Below are 13,369 nucleotides of genomic sequence, written 5' to 3'. Positions count from 1 at the left end.
ATGGTATGAATTTTTATAGCTCTACATTCACTTTCTTTCTTTCTTTTTCTTTCTTTCTTTCTTTCTTTCCATCATCCCATTTTGTGTTTAAATAGGTAGAAAATGTTAGGTAATATGTACACAGGGACTGCTACACCATGGACCAGAGCTCTAAGTACCTCTGTTAACACATGCTGTAGCCAAAGAAGTTTACAGCATGCAGAGGGAAAAGGTTATTGTTAGTGTAACTGAATAAGTATTAGGGTTAATATATAATGTATAGGTCTGTGTAATGGATAGTTTTTATTCATCATAAAATGTTCAAATGACTTGCAGATGTATGACTGCTGCAGCTGTTGCAGACCTTGTAATGGCATTAGGCTCTGAGTCAGAAAGCAGCTCGTTTGCCAAGAGATTCTGGCTGTGGCTATGGCTGTGATATTCCCATTGAAAAAAGTATTGTCAGCAGTGGAGGTGGTAGTACAAAACTGAACTGGAGTATGAGAAAGGGGCAAGGCTGGGTCTAGGTACAATGGGAAAATGGGGGTTCTGAAAGCTTTCATTTTTTTCATGTTTAACTATACCAGTAGTGTCCTACCAGTACGTTTGGTCTACTAGGGGAGCAGCTGGAATTTATAGTCACCACAGATTCTGACTACATGCAGCTTATATTATACTAATTGGGGAAAAAACACAAAACACCAAACCTTTGATAATGTAAAACTTTGCTCCTGAGTTTTAAAAAGAAAAAGCAAGCTACAGTCCCTACAAGCAGACAGAATCGAATCTCACTGTGCAAACGCAATCTGTCACACAAAGTGGGCAGGATGGGAGCTCGGCTGCTCGCTGCCTATGGAGAATGTGCAGTCAGGGAGTATGCTTACTTAGCAGTCAAAGGAATGCCGTCATCCTATGGATGCATACAGTACTCTGAAATAGTACTGAGGAAGAAAAAAAAAGTCCCCTGCATGTTTTGTGATTGTTTTCCTAGGTCTGACTGAAGTAAAGAAAATAATGAAGATTGACATCTGAAATAGGCACACATTTTATACGTGGGATGTCATACTGAGATAAACATGCTGGGTTTGATACAGCTTTTTGATTCCCATGCGACTGGAAAAGCAAAAGCATGATCATTTTTAGAAGAAAATTGGAGAAGGCAGTGCAAAACAAAAGCACAATTTTGACAGGGTTTGGTGACAATACTCAGAAAGTAGGACTGAAGGAAGCAAACCCTAGAGACAGCTGAACTGTAAATCTCTGAAATGGTGAGGGAGCATAACAAGAGTCACCTCTCAATGAAGAGCAGATTTCATCACTGCCTTTTCTGATGCTTTACTTATGGAGTGTATGAGTTAGTTATGAAATGGACAGCAGTGCTGGCTCTTGATTCTATGAACAGTTACAAAGCCATAAGCAGTATTATTTCTGGCGCTTTTTGAAAGGCCTCTGCTGATTCCAGTGTGTTCTTTCTGACCCTGTTCAATGCCTTATTTATGAAAGTAAAGCTACCAAAATATAAAGATTATTAGAAAAGACATGCAATTTACATGAACTTCAATTATTTGATTTAAAAACCAAAAATTCTAACCCTTACTGATGTGACTTACACCTTACATGAGTAAAAGGGAATGAGTTGCTAATATATCTCTTCTCTGGGGCTCAAAATTCCTTGGATAAGAGAAGAAAAGCCAGCCAGCACGACTGTGTTGACGGTTGGGGCTGTGAGCTGGGACCTAGGTGTCCCCTCTCCCTGGTAAGTTTGCTGCTCACTAGACCAGGGTTAGTTGTTCAGTCTGGATGAGTCTTGGTCAGGAGACCAAGGTCTGCTGGAGAACTTTACCACGGTGCCATCAGCGGGAAGCCGTGCGTGACAGCAGTGCACTGTTGGGCACACCAAGCAATTCACCCTGCCCCAGGGGCTGCACTTCAGCTCCTTCCTAAGAGCACAATGTGAAGTACGGGACTTTCTGGTGGATGCAGGACGTGACTCGGCTTGGGCATGGGGCATGAGAGCAATCAGCGCACGGTACAGGGCAAATTTTATTTCTGGCCTGGTTCTGGATCAGATGTGCTTAAATAATCCTACAGAGCATTGTTCCATTGCTGTCTGCGCTGGTCGATAAATACTGTGTGCAATGAGGAAGAATCTCAGTAACGGATGGGTGCAGCTCCTGTCCCAGGAGGCCCTATAGCAATGCTGTGAGGCATGTGGTCTGCAGATCTGTGGGATTTCATGCACCCCTTCTGTGGGAGGAGGCTTAAGTCTCTCCCTGGGAATCTGCACCCACTCTGGGAAATAAACAGGATGTTGCAAACTGAAAATAGCTGAGAAGTCACTGCCCTGCAGCTTCCAGGTTAGATAGTCCATGGGGTAGGTGGGTCTGTATCCTCAGGCATTGCAAAGATTTGAGAGCATGGCTCTCAGACTGTGCCAGTGTGGCACAATGCATGTCTGTGCTGCACACTGGGCCAGTCTTTCTTGGAGGAAGAAGCAGACCTTGGCAGGGATACAAGCTTGGATCCCAGAAGCATTATTGCCTTGCTAGCATAGTGCTCAGTCTCAAGCTAATTTGCCTTGCCTCTCAGCCACCAACTAACCTGAGCACAGCATGAGGTTGGTACTATTTCTGCTGCTTCCAGATCCAAAGTTATTTCATGCAGAGTCAGTACACGGATCTCTGTATCTCATTGCTCTGCAAGCTGTTGACATATCTTTTCTTTCCTAGAATGTTTTCTCATCAATAAATCTTAGAAAAAATGTCCAGAAAGTCTCCTGTATCTCCTCTTTCTTGTGAGGAAAGGCTGACTTAGGTAGTCTAACTCCAGGAGAGACTCACTGGCGGGCAAAAGGACATTATAGAATTGCAATCTGTAAATGGGTTCAAAAAAGGGAATAGAAGAATTAATGGAAGAGAAGTCTACCAGTGGCCATTGAGTATTATGGTCTGATTGCAACTTCTGATTCAGAAAGGTTCTAAACTATTGACCCCAGGAGCTCCTAAGATACACCAAAGGAAGGCTGACCCAGTTGTTTTCATGTTTCTTACACTCTTTCACTAAGCACTTACTACTGGCCACTGTTGGATTCAAGGTAGTTTGACCCACATGTACATGTGGAAAGAAGGACTGCCCTACATTTAAAGAACTGGGTGCCAGCTAGGTCCATGCAGGCTGTCATGCGTGCATGTTTTAGTCTCATACTCAGAGGACAACAGCCTTTCATGTTGAGGAAGAGCCTGAAAGCATTAATGGGAATGCTGCCCCAAACATCAGCCATCAGCTGATCCAGAGCCTGGTCCAGATGCCTGACTGCTCCAAAGAAGAAGGGCTTCAGCTAGATATGGTGGTAGGAATGTGTGTCACATCTGGAATGACAGTGTGGATGTGGGCCTGGAGGATATGGTGTAAGGTCTGTGGACCATCAGAGACGGGCTTGTCTACTTTCAGCCCAGGGGTGGGGGTGCATGGTAGTTTCCACAAATCCCAACTTGGCGGACACAAGAAGGGAAACGTTTGTGGAACGCTTCTGCCCTTGGCATTTCCTATTTGCTTTTACCTCAGTGCAGACGTCTGTGTTGGAGCTCAGCCTTTCTTTTGGTTTGTGCTAGGAGCTCAGGTGCCTGGCTAGACAGTTGCATTAGGCAGCAAAGCACCTAATCCTCGCTGAAGGCCACCTAATCCTCTCAGCTTAATGGCCTTCTACGTCTTCAGATAGTCCTTTCTTTATTTTTTCTCTATTATTTGCTCAGCAATTGAATTCTTTCCTCTTCCATTTGCAAAACAGTGTCGGGAGCAGGCTGGCTGGCCATTCTCATTCCCTGTTACCAACACCTCTCAGTTCTTCTGGGCTCCAAAATGCAGAAACCCATAAAAGCAGCTGGAAGTAAATGAGTAATGGAGAGGAAAGACAGGTCTCTATGGACTGAAGAAAGTGGTCTGTAGACCAGTGTTTGAGAACCTCTCATTAATGCTTCCTGGTTATTTTTTCTGCATTTCACTTTGCCGACTCCAAATCCCACTCAAGCCAGTGGGAATTGTTCCACTGACTTCTGTGAGAGTTGGAACTAGCCCCTGGTCTGGAAGGTAAAACTAGTCTCACTGGTTTTCTTTTATTTCAGTTGGTTTCACTTTCTGCTTCTCAACTCCCAGAATAACATGAATGCATTCATAGTCCTCCATGGTGGGATTCATACAAACTATTCTCTTTTTATGTTTTTTGTAAAATAAAAATCAAGATGTGTATTAGCAATTCCACCTATGTCCTTCTGACTCTGCTTTTCTGCCTCTCTGCCCTGTTTTTTGCCCCCCTCCCCGCCCTTCCACAATGAGGTAAATGAAAATGTCTTTTTAAGCATAGCAGATTTTTTAAGAAACTTTGCAGTCAAACAACAAGATGCTCTCCACTTTGGCATCATTAAAAGCAGACAGTTTGCCCTCAGAAGGCAATCTGTTTATAGGACCTCAAGTAGAAAAAAGATACGTTGGGTTGTGAAAGATGTTTGTCCCATCACCATGGAAGCCCTCGTGCAGTTCCCAGTGCAAGGCATTGCACGTGCGGAGGTGCCAGTGGATTTCTACATCACAGCTCAGTCTTCGGCTTTTAAGTGGAAGCTGTACTTTTATAAGTTCTTTTTCCTAAAATAGCAGTTCGTTCAAATTAACATCTCTGATAGCAGAAAGCAAGCGATGTAGAGTGTGGTACTACAGAACATACAGAAGGGAACAGTATCTTATAGAACTTTGGGGTTTTATCCTCCAGATCGCCTAAAATTCTTTCCAAGTAACGTGTAAAGATATTGGTAATGCAGTGACTCAACCATATAAACAGATGGAGTGAGTAGTATGCAGCCAGTGATTCAGCTAATGTACAGCTCTGGAAATTCAAATTTGAGTTAACAAGAGGAGAAATGTTGAATAAGAGATGTATAATTTTTCCTTTTTTGGAGGAGGATTTAAGTACCTTGTTTTTTCTAATGAACAGAGAGGGTGGAAAAACATAGGACAATAATAGCTCATAAAAAGGATGGCATCTTGATCCCCACACAGAAACTCATTGCAGTAGTACTGCACTGCAGTGCCAGCTCTTGGTCCAAGCCCAAGTCCTGCTGTGGGACATGAGCTCTTAATTTCTCCAGAGGGAGTGTTCCCAGCTGAGTTACACATATCTCCATGATCTAGTTCAGGCAAAGCTTGCCATTTATTTAGACTGAGTTAACTCATTAATTTCAGCTTTAAAATCTTAAAAGCCATATCCATTATAAAATAAGTCACACATTTTTCCCAGGCTCCTCCTATACCACGTAAAGTTGTGGCTGCAGATGTGAATGTGCTCTGCCTGCAAACAGGGCATGCGGAGGTTGCTTTTTGGAGTGCTCTCCAAACAGCCAGAGGGCATCTAAGTCGTTGACATGTCTTATTACATACTTTCTTCCCTTCGAGTGATGAAAGAAGAAACTGGTTTGCTGCAGAGGCCTCCCGTTACAAAACCTCACCTGATTTTTATGGAAATCTGGGGAAAACCCTGCTCTGTTTAGATTATTCCAGTCTTATCACTGCAATTACAGTCTTTATTCAGTAAGTTATAAGTACAGATTACTGCCACCTGCATGGAAGCCCATCCCTTCACCTCTATGTAAATGTTTCCTTTGAAAGCTTAATTACGAACGAGCTGCAAAGTACACACTCAAGAGCCATGAGAAGTCTCCTTTTTCTGAACAGGTTAAATGCATGTGAATGTTATATTATGCACACAGGAATATTTAGAACTTGGAAATTACTAAAGGATGTGGGAGAAAGCCTAATTCGTCTAGCAACTGTATGTAGGATACAGTTTTGCCCTCCAATACATTTACACAATCCTACTATCACTAAATTACAACTGAAAGTATGTTTCAGAGAATAGATTTGGGAGAGTGCTTTTCTCATTTGGTGAGATGGGACCTTCATAGCTTAGTGTTTGCAAATATTTGGCCCAACTGTGAGGAATGCTCTTATATATCCGGGACTGTTCTCAGTAACCAAGTAAGGTCCTGACACTACAAAAATATCTCTGCATGCTTTAAGTAATGAGCTATACTTAATAAGCTTATTTAATAGGTACAATATGAAGAAAGTAACAGAAGTTTGAGAATCTGACTATTCTGTCATTTGGAGTTACAAGCCTGAATATTACAGAACCTCATTTTTACATACTTGTAATTTGCAATTACAAAATATTAAAATGGCATTTTATTCACCCTGGCATGTAGCTTTTGCTTTTATAGAAAAAAAAGCAGTCCTCACCATTGCATTTAAGTGAGTACACCCATACTAATGGAAGTTCATAGCATAAAACTACATCAGTTGTGTAATAATCCTTATAAAATATGTATTATGGAGAATTTCCTCATGATTGCTGTCTTCTGTCCTATGTATTGGACCCTTGTCCTTTTGCAGAACTGATGAGGGACAACACAGTTTGTTTGGACAATTAGAAACAAAGAAAGAAAAGGGTACCTATCTTTTCTCTTTTTGTTTGGGGGTTTTTTTGCCTTTGAATCACTCATCTCAGTTACTTCTTCATTCTTTTCCCCTGCTGCTCCTCTCCTCCCAGTTCCTTCTATTTTCCAAATGTTGCAGGCTTCTCTCAAAAGCCTTGTAATTTTTAGTGCTTTTCTTAAATCTTCATCTCCTGGAGTCATTTCAGCTGTGATATTTTAAAAATTAAGCTTAGCTTTTGAGCTTGCAGAGGCTTTATCAGAGAGAACTGAAGATACAATGAAAAGCAGGGAACTTTCGACAGTGGTTGGGAACAGTGCATTCAGTGAGTTTAGAGATGAGCAGCTGGAAGGCTGTAAGTTAGATCAAGGGTGATTTTTAGGTTACTTACTTATGGGAACGAGGTTTATATGGTCATATTATGTAGGTACATTCAGGGTGTATCCATGTCGTTTAACAAAATTTGAACCTAGCAACTTACTCCAGTGCTGTAGGAGATAGACAGGATTAAAGCTGTCAGAACAATTTAGATCCTGTAACTTTCATGAAAGTAAGTTGTGGAGCAGGGAAGATGTATCATGTACTTCCTCAATGACGGAAAGTCTGCAGCGGGAGGTTTTAGGCAACAGCACCCACTGACTGAAGAGAGACCTTACGTACACCATAACTTTGGAAGAGACTTCAGTAAAAGCTTGCAACTTAGACCCTAAAGTTAACAAACCATGAGGCACAAACGTGTGGGGAACCAGGCTTTCTTAACTCTGGTGCTTGGGGAGTCACATACTTTTAAGATCGAGGGAGTTAGTTAGAACATTTACTGATACCATGAAAAGCGTAAGAGGCTGAGGAGAGTGAAGGATGGGGTAACCTTAATTACAAAGGAGACCAAGAGACAGCATTACTGGGGTGAAGGAAAGACAGCAGATGAGGAATTTCTACACCTGTCGTGTATGAAGGGGGAGCTGGGGAAGAGCAAGTGGCAGGCAGGAAGGGAAGGAAAAGCAAAGGGAAGCAGGAGGAGAGAGGAAAATTCAAGCTGGGAAAGGCATCAAGAAAGGCTTTGAAGATCACTGGGAGAAGAGATTAAACAGAAACCAAGTTAGTTTGAATTTAATCTGTACTTTCTCAGAAGAAACTGGTGAACTATCCAAAGAAGTGCAGGCAAGGCAGAAGGAGAACAAAGGATTTGCAGGGAGAATCAAATTTGAAGAAGAGGCAGGTCTGGGCATGGGAACCAGTTAATTTTAAGCACTGTTTAGTGAATGTGTCACTAATGAATGTGTCAGGGATAATGAGAGATGAAACTTGTGGTAGAAGAAGCCAGCCTGGCCACAGGAACTCTATTAGAGGTGTGGTTACATGGTGCAAGAGCAGAAATAGAGAAAGAGGCTCTTGTGAGTAAGACAAACTAAGAGTTGTACTTTTTAAAAAATCTTGTTTATATAAGTCATTCACATGAACTTTGAGAGCTGATTCACACATCTGAGCACTCTGGATTAGCATAGCTCATTTTCTTTCCCCCTCTCTCTGCTAGGTATACAAGTTCTTTCTCTGTTCACAAGGCCAATGTCCACGTGGTTCTGACTGTATGGGGGAAAATGGCTCAAAAACTAACTCCTGTAAAGGCTCCAAGCATTCTAGCAAGAGGATGAAACAACTGTTTTGTTAGTGGACAAATGGTGGCAGTGTGCACAGAGTGACTAGATTTCCTGAAGACCAAGAGCAACTGTGTTGGCTGAGCAGGGTCTTCACACAGCAGTTACGCTCAGAGGACTGAAGGCAGACCTGGCTTGCAGGAACATTTAAGTAGCCATTTCTATCACCAGTCTATTAGTCAGATCTTCTTTAAGTGGCCTGGCCCAGGAAAGTGTTATATAAAACAAACTAGGTGGCTTGCTACTGTTAAACCAACAGGAAGAGTGGCATGGACCTTGAAAAAATGTAGGGCATTCCCAGTTTACCGGGGTACAGGATAATCAAGTAGATTCCCAGCTGCTGTTCTGCAGAGGGACTACAAAACCTGAAACTAAACCTCCTTTGGTTTTGAGCTGAGCTTCCTAAGATGCGATTTGCTCTCTATGTATCAGCTTCTTCCCCCCCTTGATAACTTTTGCCCTCAAAGAGAGAGGGAGAGGTTGCTAAAATGATCTTTCAGATGGCTTAAGAATGAGGAGAAAGGTAGAGGTGAGAGATCATCTCAGTGACCCGACTGAAAGGTGTACATCCAAGCCCTTTTGCACAGCTGAGAATCCGCACGAGAGAAACTTTTTAAATATCCCAACAGCAAAATGGCTAAGCCACAAAGCACACATCTGTCAGAAACCACATTTCCGTGATTCTCCTGCTCCTTACTTAAGAACAGTTTAGGGAAACAGGGCATGTTTAACAGTGGTAGAACAGGAGGGAAGAGCTGTGATAGTGCTTTCTTCTAAGTGGAGAAAGGAAGCGGAGTTTCAGTAAAAAAGACATCTGTACCCAGCACCTTTATTTTGGATCACAGCGGGACCTCAGGGTGGGATCCTGGAGTCCTGGGGACATGCTGGTTGCAGTGCAGGACCCCCCCCTCACTCAGCGCCTGCAGTGGGAGCGGGGTTTGGAAGAGGATGGGGGGCAGGTTTGGGGGAGGAAGGGTCACAGCATGGCAAAGGATCTGCCGAGCAGTTTCGCCAGGCAGTTGCACCACGCACAGTGCTGAGAAGTTCCCCCCGAGTTTCTGAGACGCAGGCCCCTACGGCCTTCGGGGAGGCCTCAAGCGAGATGCCCGGCCGCCTCCACCGAGGCTCCAAGACTCAAGGCTTCTCGGGGAGGCGGGGTGACTGCCTGCCAGCCCCAGGCGGCTCCCGCCACCCTCCCCGGGGGCACCTCACCTCACAAGGCGCCTGAGCGGGGTGACGCGCAACCCCAACGGCCGAGGGCAGCCGGCCGAGGCAGCGGACCCCCGCAGGCCCTCAGCCCCACCCCGGGCCGTGCCAGGCGGGCCAACCCCCCCACTCCCGAAGCGGGGAGGCGGCCTCAGGGAGGGCAGCGGGCCCTGTCTGAGGAGGGGCGAGCGCGAAGCGGCCGCTGGCGGCCCCCGCCTCACGGCTGCCACCCTCGGCCCGTGTGGCGGAGGCACTTGGTACCTCCCTCCTCCCCCCCTCCCCCAAGGAGGTGGTTTCACCTCCCCCCCTCCGACTCGGGGAGGGGCGTGGCCGGGCCCGCTCGGGCCTCCCCGCCCCCTTCGTCCATATTCATGAGCGCGAGCCGGGAGGTGCCGGCGTAGGGAGGTGGCGCGCGGCCGCCCCGCCCCGCCGCTGTGGCGGCGGGGCGGGGCGGCCGCGCGCCACCTCCCTACGCCGGCGCGTGCCCCGCCCCCCGCGGTGAATATTGATGAGGCGTGATGCGCGGCGTGGTGTCGTCTCGGGCGGCGCGGCCGGCGATTGGCCGGGTGCGTGTGTGCGCGGTGACGCGTGTCGCGGCGGTGCGGGTCCCGATTGCTGCAGCCGCTTGTCAGTGTGACGAAGATTGGCACCCAGGTAAGCGCTGTCACTCAAACCCGCTCCCAGCCAGCCAGCCAGCCATCCATCACGGCGCGCCCGCCGCCGCCGCCGCCGGCCGGGCCCAGGCGTACCACCAGACCGGGGGGGTGGTTGGGGAAGGAGGCGGGGGGGCGAGCCCGGCACGCGGAACAGCGGGGAGGGGGCACCCGCACTCCGCAACTCGCCCAGAGGGGGGTTAGGGGCGGTGGCGGGCAGGCGCGGGGAGGGGAGGCGGGGGGGGGAGCGAGGAAAATTCTGGAACGGCCGCCGTGTAACCGTTGTCTCTTGTGGGCGCGCGCCGGCGGGGGCGCGCAGGCGCCCCGCGCGCGCGCGCGCGGGGAGGGGAGACGGGGCGAGAGGGAGCGCGGGCCGCTGCTCGGCGCCGCGCGGAGGGGACGCGGCGGCGGCGGCCGCCGGGGAGAGGAGGAGGAGGAGGAGGAGGAGAAGGAGGAGGGAGAGGGGGCGACGGGAGGGGGGAGGCGACGTGATACTTAAAGGGCCAGCGCCGTGTTGGCAGGCGTTCCTGGGGGGGCAGGGGCTCGGGCTCTGCGGGGTCCTCCTCGCCCCCGCCTCCCTCGCGGCCGTGCCAGGCCCAGCCGACCCGGCCCAACCCCGCCGGGGGAGCCATCGCTTGTGGCGGGGATCAAGCTGCCGCGGCAGCTGCCTTCCCTCCGCACCTGCCCCGGCCCGGCCGGGTGCGGCCCGGGCGGGGGGGAGGAAGGGGGCTGCCGACGGCAGTTGGCCGCTGCGGCCGCCGCGCGTAGCCCCTGTGCCGGCTCCGTGGGGTGCCGGCGGGGGTGGGGTGGTGACCCCCAGACCCTGCCCCCGGCCCTGGTGTCGCTTCGGTGGCGGCGGGGTCCGGCGGAGCCCGGCCCCGCACCTGGGAGAGCAGGGGCTGGCGCGTCTTCGGCTGTGCTTCCCCCCCGCCTCCCTCCTTATTCATAGAAAGCGGATTCTGTTTGCGGCTGGTGCTTGGGGCAGTGTGCGCAGTTCTGGCGTGAGGTGGTTTCTTCCTCTTTTTTTTTTTTTTATTTTTGATGTGACCTCATTGTCTCTTGGCTGGGTTACGAGTAGAGGCTTCTTGACACCTAGACCGAGGCTTCCCGAGTGTTTACACAGCCGCAATTAGGAGCTGAAACTTGACATTGCCCAGAGGCCCTGCTTATGATGTGTGTAAACAATAATAAATCAAGTGCTGGTTTTATACTGAAATATTGCCTCAATTAGCCACATGTCCCGGGTCTCCGTGGAGTAGTCAGTATCTTTCCCTCGTTCCCACAATGCCAGCTGTGTGTCCCAGAGTTCATCAGTTAACAATATAAGTAGTCAACACGTCTGTGTGATGCTTCTCTGGATAGCTTATTGCTATCTTTTTTTATTATTTCTTAAATATTTTCTGTTGTCCTAAATGGGAACATAGAATGTAATTTTAGAGACGCAGTCATGGTATGTTTATTTTGTATTAGTCTGCTGTGACCCCTTTTTGTCAGTTACATCTACATGAATGACTAGTATGATTTTGGGAGAGAGAATGAGACTCTAGATCTGGTACGACACCCTTATAAGTGAATTTTTATGCCATGCCATGATTTTTTTTTTTTTTTTTCCATTTGTCACATGCAGTTCAGAGCTGTCCAGACAAGATTAATTTTTGTCCGTGCCCCTATTTGGAATACGATGTGTGCATTCCATTAAACAGATCACAGGGATAGGGAGCATGGACAATATGTTCTGGTGTGTGGATGTTGGAAAACACTTGAGCCAGCATCCTGTAGAGGATAGCAGGAGGGTGTAGATCATTTTCAATGTATGCTAAATGTCTCATTTAATTGTTTTTTAAAAAAGCTAAAGAATTCCTTCTTAGTCTTTACAAAAACATGCACATACAGTTAGTTCATAATACTGTTGATTATTCTAGAGCATGCTCTGCACAAACGTTTCACTGGTGTAGATTGTTTGATTAGGGGAATTATAACAACTGTAGCTTAAGAAATTTATGCACCTCGCTATTCTCCATACTGTGAATACACTTACAGGTTGTTCACTTTCCTCTATGGGACATCAACTGTTTACGGTCTGCTTGTGCTATGGGGTTATATCCCTTTAGTTATATATGTGTAGTTAAAGTGATAACGCTTCTGCAGCTGGGTAAGCACTGAAGTCTTGTTTAAGAATGCATCCTGGCTAGTCCTTGTTAGCTGCATGTACAAATTTTATGGATTATACTGAACCAGGAAACATTGTTGTGATTGTATCAGAAATCCTTCTGCGTATTTCCACACCTTGTCATTGCTAGAGTATCAGGCAACAGCAAATGCATTTTGAGTGCATTTTCTAAATAGCATTGTGAAATAAAATTGCAGAATTATCCTCTTCTGAGTCTGTGTGTAGCCATATATAATCATGACAATTAAGTTTTTGAAAACTTGTGAGGAAAAAAATCCAAAACATTTCACATTTCTTCAGTCTGAAGAAACAGTTTCACACTTCTTGGTATGTTATTGTTCTTAATCTATCCAAAATAAGTAATTATGATTTTTTTTTTTAATGTATGTTCTATCTTCAATTTATTTTATTAAGTGTATAGTATATTTTTACTGTTGACTGTTACTGCTTTACATATTTTCTTGTCATCTTATGATTAAAGTAGCCACAGGAAAACTTCAGTGTAGGTTTCACTATGTTTTCTTAGTGTAAGCTTCAGTTAAAGGCATAGCTCTATTTACTTCATTTGCAGGGTAAAGATAGGTAGCGTAGAAGCTGTTGCACTGCACTGAGACTTTGAAGACTGATACTGTTCATTCTCATTGATCTCCTGAGTGATTTTGGGGCATGCATTTTTTTATCTGTGCCTGTGTATCTTTCTCTACATAAATTGAATACTAATACCCGTCTCCTATCTGAAGTGGGTCTTATTATTATGTAGTTAAAGTGCTTTGCTGGACTGGAATTTATCTTGTTACTGTTTCCGATGTGCTAATAGGAAAACTGAGAATTCTTCAAATTATGTGTATGTTGTTGTTACAGTTGGTTGGGGTTTTATTTTGTATTTGGAAAATTCGCGTTGGCATGTATAAAGTTAGTCTAACATTAAGTAACTCACAGCCTTGATTTGTACTCTTTCTTAATCTACACACAATTTTAAAGATTCCGATTATCTTTTGAATATAACAATAACATTTTAAAAGTAAGTCCTTGCAGACTTCCATTAGTGCAACTGAAAAGAGTTTAGAATTAATTAAATATGTGTTTATTCTAAATACTTCAGTCTTATGAAATGGACATGTCTTCTAGAAGCTGTACTTTCTTTTTCAGAGTTTTGCTTTCCAGCTGTATTTTTCTCATTCCTTTCCCTGTACTGGAAAAGAATAACTCTTTTGCTGTTATTAAGC

At 46.0% G+C, this 13,369-nt stretch overlaps 1 protein-coding gene across 1 annotated transcript in view; it reads left to right on the top strand.

Annotated features, from left to right (window-relative positions):
• The first annotated feature begins 9,957 nt into the window (after positions 1 to 9,957).
• The window catches only part of PKNOX1 (PBX/knotted 1 homeobox 1), a 42,194-nt gene continuing 38,782 nt past the window's right edge, over positions 9,958 to 13,369 (top strand). The window contains exon 1 of the mRNA XM_059816248.1: positions 9,958 to 9,974. The gene's annotated coding sequence lies outside the window, so the exon portion shown is untranslated. The remainder of the gene's footprint in view (positions 9,975 to 13,369) is intronic.

The sequence above is a fragment of the Gavia stellata genome, chromosome 1 (assembly GCF_030936135.1).
Source record: "Gavia stellata isolate bGavSte3 chromosome 1, bGavSte3.hap2, whole genome shotgun sequence".
NCBI lineage: Eukaryota > Metazoa > Chordata > Aves > Gaviiformes > Gaviidae > Gavia > Gavia stellata.
This window is presented reverse-complemented; position numbering and strand designations above follow the sequence as displayed.